The sequence below is a fragment of the Ictalurus punctatus genome, chromosome 3, assembly GCF_001660625.3.
Source record: "Ictalurus punctatus breed USDA103 chromosome 3, Coco_2.0, whole genome shotgun sequence".
Taxonomy (NCBI): Eukaryota; Metazoa; Chordata; class Actinopteri; order Siluriformes; family Ictaluridae; genus Ictalurus; species Ictalurus punctatus.
In genome coordinates, this window is record NC_030418.2 from 26,195,422 (window position 1) to 26,201,421 (window position 6,000).

Sequence of the window (6,000 nt, forward strand, 5' to 3'; positions counted from 1 at the left end):
TTACTGTCTGCGTGGAGTTTCACACGGTTTCCCAGTATCCATGTAGGTTTCCTCCATGTTCTTTGGTTTTCTCCAACTTCCCAAAAATAAGTCAGTAAATAGACTGGTTATGAGTGAGTAAACGAATTGCCCCCATGTGTGTGCGCATGGTGCCCTACAACGGACTGGCATCCCATCCAGGGTGTATTCTCTCTCCTGCCTTGTGCTCAGTCTTGCTGAGATAGGGTCCAGATCCACTACAACCCTGACCATGATAAAGCAGTTAATGATGATGAATAAATGAATGAATAAGCTGGTATGTTGTAAATGTTCATGCTGGGGTATGAAACTAAAAGATTGTAAATATTCATGCTGGGATATGATGCCAGAGTATGGATAGTAAGGAATTAACTTTAAAATAAAGCATGTTTTATATAGACTTGGGAAATAGATTATTATGTACAAAAATACATTCTCACTACCAAAACAAAATAGCAAAATACAGAGCAAGAAGTTTTACTGTTACAAATGCTGTTTTAGATCTAAAATACTTATGAGAAGGGTAGGGTCAAGTGTGAAATAATTATATCTACACACACACATTTATTTATTTTTTAATTAAAAATAAGTACCATTAAATGTAGGATCCGTTTGACGGTAGAATAACAATCACTGTAGTTATTTATGGAGAAAATAAACTACATAGTAGGCCCGGATTTGTCGCACTGTGGCTACCTGAATGAGTCTCGCGAGAGTTGCTCGTACGCTCACCACCTGAGTGAGTATCGCGAGATTTCGGTTACCTTGGCTGCAGCACACACACACAGTGACGCCGGAGGATGTGTAAAGATTGAGCGGCGAGCCAAACACCGAGAAAACGCAACGACACCGACTCGAACCAGGCAAGCAAACTGAAAAAAACCAAAAACAAATATCTTACTATTAAAACTTATTCATGTTTCCGTCAATACGTGTTTATGGTTTGAAGTTCAGATGTAGCGTAATGCGCGCGCACTCATACACACACATGTGCTGGTCTTAAAGAATGAGTGACGTTTGCTGGTTACGTCCCATGCCGCGCGCCTACCTACTACACAGTATAGAAGTATAGATTACTATAAGGTTACCATAGTTACCAAGGAGGCGTAGCATAACTGCGTACTATATAGTACAGTAGTGCGCAGGTTGTAGCGGAGCTGCTGTTTCGTGCAACGTGAGTAAAAGATGCTTTTCTGAGTTTTAAATGCGTCCTCTTGTCAACGCGTTGTGTGAAACCTCTCACTGTCCAAATGAACGGCGTGTTGCGTGGAAATGAGTTCATGTGCGTGATGGAGAGAATGATGAAACACGTTAAACGCAGATCCTAAAGCTGCTGACGAAGCTGCTGGGTGCTCAGCTAGCAGCTAATAGCACTGCGCATCCACTTGAGCTGGAGCTGGAGTACGAGCTGAGTCTATTGTTCCAGTCAGGATGTTTTTGACCTGATCACTGCATGATGTGCCACGTGAAGTTCAGTGTGTCTCAGGAATGTTGCAGGTATCAGCAGATGTGCTGCTGTTATGTTAGATGTGTGTACTACAGCACAGCTGTGTGCTCTCCACATGAACCCATAGTTCCCTTCTCAGCATTTTTCTTTCATTGGTATAGTATGTAAGACTTACTTTCACACTATCTGTTGTTACCCAGATGAGGACGGGTTCCCTTCTTAGTCTGGTTCCTCTCAAGGTTTCTTACTCGTATCATCTTAGGGAGTTTTTCCTTGCCACCGGCTTGCTCAATAGGGATAAGTCCACACACTTAATCTGTATCCTGTGTTGATATGTTTCTGTAAAGCTGCTCTGAGACAATGTCCATTGCAAAAAGTGCTATACAAATAAAATTGAATTGAATTGAATTGAATAGTAGGTCATTTTTGTTCTGTATCGATCTCTTCAGAAGTCAGAGTCATCACTCAATGATCCTGAGTTCTCAATGCAGGTCCTGAACTCATCTGCCACATGGTTGTTTTGCACTGCTTTAACCTCACTGCTGGACATGTGCGGATAAGATCTTTTCATATCACTATATGATATCTGTTGCAGTAAGTATGGTTTATGCAGGCCTGCTGTGCATATTGCGCAGTCTTGGGGCAAACCTTTGGGGGTGGAAAAAAGGCCCCCTGGGATTTAACTCATTCTAATGCAGTATTCAGTATTGCTTTAAGAACTTCGGCATGGCTCAATGCTAAGGAGTTTTTTCTTCTTGCCTGGTTGGGCCAGTGTTTCAGATTTTTACTTGCCCTGTCAAAATTTTCACCAGTCCCCCAAAAAATGAAAAATAGTTCTTTCTTAGCCGCATATTTTAAACAATGTGTCAAAAGCCAAATATAATTATATACATCCACTTTTTATTCAACATGAGTTTCTTTAAAAGACAATGAGGTAACGATTTCTGCACAACAGTCTGTCAGGGTCGATGGTCCCAGATATATCACCAGTTAACTGTTCCTATTAATGGAATGTTGTAAGGAAGATGCAACATATGTTATACAGCAGTTGAAAAGTTTATTGGGATGGATTGTCTGTGGTGCTCCCTGGGATAGGCTCCAGGTTCCCTGTGAACCTGAAAAGGAGTAAGCAGTAGAAGATGGATGGATTATCTGTGGTCTTGATCAGAAGATCAGATCAGAGATATTGTCTCTGTTCTAGAACGATACTCTCTGAGCCCTCTCTGTCTGAGAGTGCCACCTTTTAACTACCTTCAGTCCACTGAAAGGCTGCTTCTCCAGTCATTTATTATGTAAATGGTCTGAGGCTCTCTTATTACACCCAAACTTCAAATTTCTGATGAAGTTATGGGGCAGTGGTGGCTCAGTGGTTAAAGGCTCTGGGTTACTGATCAGAAGGTCAGGAGTTAAAGCCTCAGCACTGCCAAGCTACCACTGTTGGGCCTTGGGCAAGGCCCTTAACCCTCAACTGCTCAGTTGTATAAATGAGATAAATGTTAAGTCGCTCTTGATAAGGGCGTCTGCCAAATGCTGTAAATGTAAATCATATAAAAATTAACCAAGTTGTTTTAATGACACTGACAGAGATATAAATATTAATACTAAATATTCCTTACCTCCGACATGCAACATCAGTGTGGTATTGAGATTCCATATCAAACATATAAACATTTATTTTAAACAAGTCAATACTCTGTTCGAATGACATGATATGCTGTGTTGAGTCTCTCAATGCGCTTCTAATTCTCTTTGTTCATACGTCTCACCATCAGGTTCAGTGGACCAGACGAAGGGTTATCAGCAACCCTTTTAGCCAGCATGCACGCTACGTGCTGTCGGTTTTTATCATGAGCGTTGAGGTTTTGCTTGCTTTAATTGCTTGTTCCAATGAAAAAGGCTCCCGACTTGTCTGCTTTTCTTGGAAACTGACAGCAATCTGTGCAAAACAGCACCTAATTCACCTTCGTCGTGTTGTACCTGTGTAAATAACTGCTGCCAAGACATTAGAAACACATGTTTTCTTTTCGCCTCATAATTAGAAGCTGCCGCCATGTTGCCGTCTCTTTTCCGTCTAGTTTTCACCAGGTGAGGTTATTAAAGCAACAGTGCTCACAACATCCAATAAGATAAGCGAAACTAAAACGCATAACAATTATGATGTTCATGACATCACAGAGAAGTTAATGTTTAAAAGGCTTAAAAACACAAGCTGTTTCTCCATTCTAAGATCGCATATGCACGCATATTGACAAACGGTCACAGGAAAATTCTAAACTTTAGTGACGAGGCAGCACTGGCCAGATCGGGCCAGTGACAATCCCATCTACTGTCCCGAGCATCTTTCATTGTTGAGCCCTGCTTTGGCATACGTTTCCTTGAGTTAACGTCTTCCCTTGATATTTTTTCTTTTCTTTTTTTGTGCACCAGACTTATGTGTCATCTTGGCAAACGTGTGAATGAAAGTATTAGCCAGAGACCACGTACCTATGGAAAAAACTCTATAATTAGCCACAAAAGCTTCAGTCGGTGTGGAAGCTCATACCACAAAAATGCAGCAGGCCAAAACCATTTACCAAAATAGGGGACAAAATAGGGAGTTACAGGGTGGTGTTGCTGCCTCACAACTCTAGGGTCCTGGGTTACTGTCCACTTGGCATTTTACATGTTCTCCATGTGCTCACGTGAACGCCACTCCGGGTTCTCCAGTTTCCTCCCACTGTCCAAAAACATGGAGGTAGGAGGATTGTGCCAAATTGCCCCTCGGTGTGAATGAGTCTGAAATGCTGCTCTGTGTTAGTCTGGTTTCCCATGAATCTGCCCATTGTAACTGGGGTGTGCTTTGGATCCACCGTGATCCACCTGACAAAGATAAAGTGATTACTGAAAAAGAAAAAGTAAACCCTCTTGAGTCCCCCACCCGGCCTGACCGGGGATAACTTTCCTGGTTGTCTCTCCATGACCACAAGGTAGGGTTTATGATGATGATTGTTCATTCATTCATTCACTGATCTTCAGTAACTACTTTATCCTGGTCAGAGTTGTGGTGGATATGGAGCCTATCCCGGGAACACTGAGTGTGAATCAGGAAGACATCCTGCTTGGGATGCCAGTCCACCATAGGACACCATGAACACACACATTCTCACAATTAGGGACATTTTAGAGTCACCAGTACACGTACCTGCATGTATATGGTGGTAGGAGGAAACCCGAGAACCCCAGAGAAAACTCACACAGACATGGGAAGAACACGAACAGACAATAACTCAACCTCGGGCAGGGGCAAACATAGCACTAGGTAAAAGTAAGCAACCGCCTAGGGCCCCCAGAAGCCAAGGACCTTCTAAAAATGCAAATGAAATGTATTTTTAATTATTAATGCTAAATAATGTATGCTGAAAATTTAAATATCTATGTTAAAACACTGAAACGTTGGACCCATTCCTATATTTCGCCTAGGGGCCCCTAATCACTAAATCCGCCCCTGAGCTCGGGATTGAGAAGAGGACCCTGGAGCTGTAAGGCAACAGCGCTATCTGTTGTCCCACCATGCTACCCCACCTTGAAAATATTTCAGAAAAATGTGTTTTTTTATTGTCCCAGTTGGTTATTAATGTGTTAAACCCATAAAATGAAATATATTCAATAAAAATGTATTAAATACCCACAGGCGGTAAGCAGTAAATCTAACTAGTTTCAGTTCATGCTGGTTTATGATATTGTCACTATAATGTATTTTAAATATTAGTAATTGTTTCCTGGTGCCTGTTCTTACTGTGTGGCATGTTAACTAAAAGTAAGAAGCATTAAATTTAGGATCTGTTTCATCAGCCTGTATGTGGCGTCACCCTATATACAAAAACATACATATTCTCTTTATCCTGGAAATAATTGCTGGCCAGAATGCTGCCCTGATAGCAGTGATCACTCAGTCCTGGCCCACACATAGGCTGGCACTTTCCTCTGGCCTGAACACTGCTGTGGAATAACGGTAATGAACTCATCTGAATCTAACTGTCAGGACACGGCTACAACTCAGCCTTCATACGACTGTGTGTCAGATGTTATATGAGGCAGAACTTACAGCTTTGAGTTCAGAACTTAAACACAGCTCAAGCGTTAACTGTATTTCAGCTATTACTGTATATGCTTTTGGCTGTAAACCCCAAACTGTTTCTGCTTACAGTCAGGCCACATTTACTCAACAGTTCCCTGATCATTGCCATAACTGATCATCCTGTCCCTAAATTCAACCATATATGTGTTAAATATCACAGAATTAAAAAAATAAAATAAAATCATTATCTGCACGTCTGCTGCTGAGTCGAGTGAGTTATTTGCAAAGCATGCAAAGATATTCCATGATCAGCACAAGGAAGCACTGAAATAGGTAAGTGTAGGGCAGTCAGATGTGCAGAACAAGCAACCGTGTTGTCTCTCGTTCTACAGACCACTCGTTTTTGAACTCAGCCTCCCTTTAAGCAAATATGTGATCTGCATATGCTATAGAAACCCAACCAGAATGTGTCCTGTAT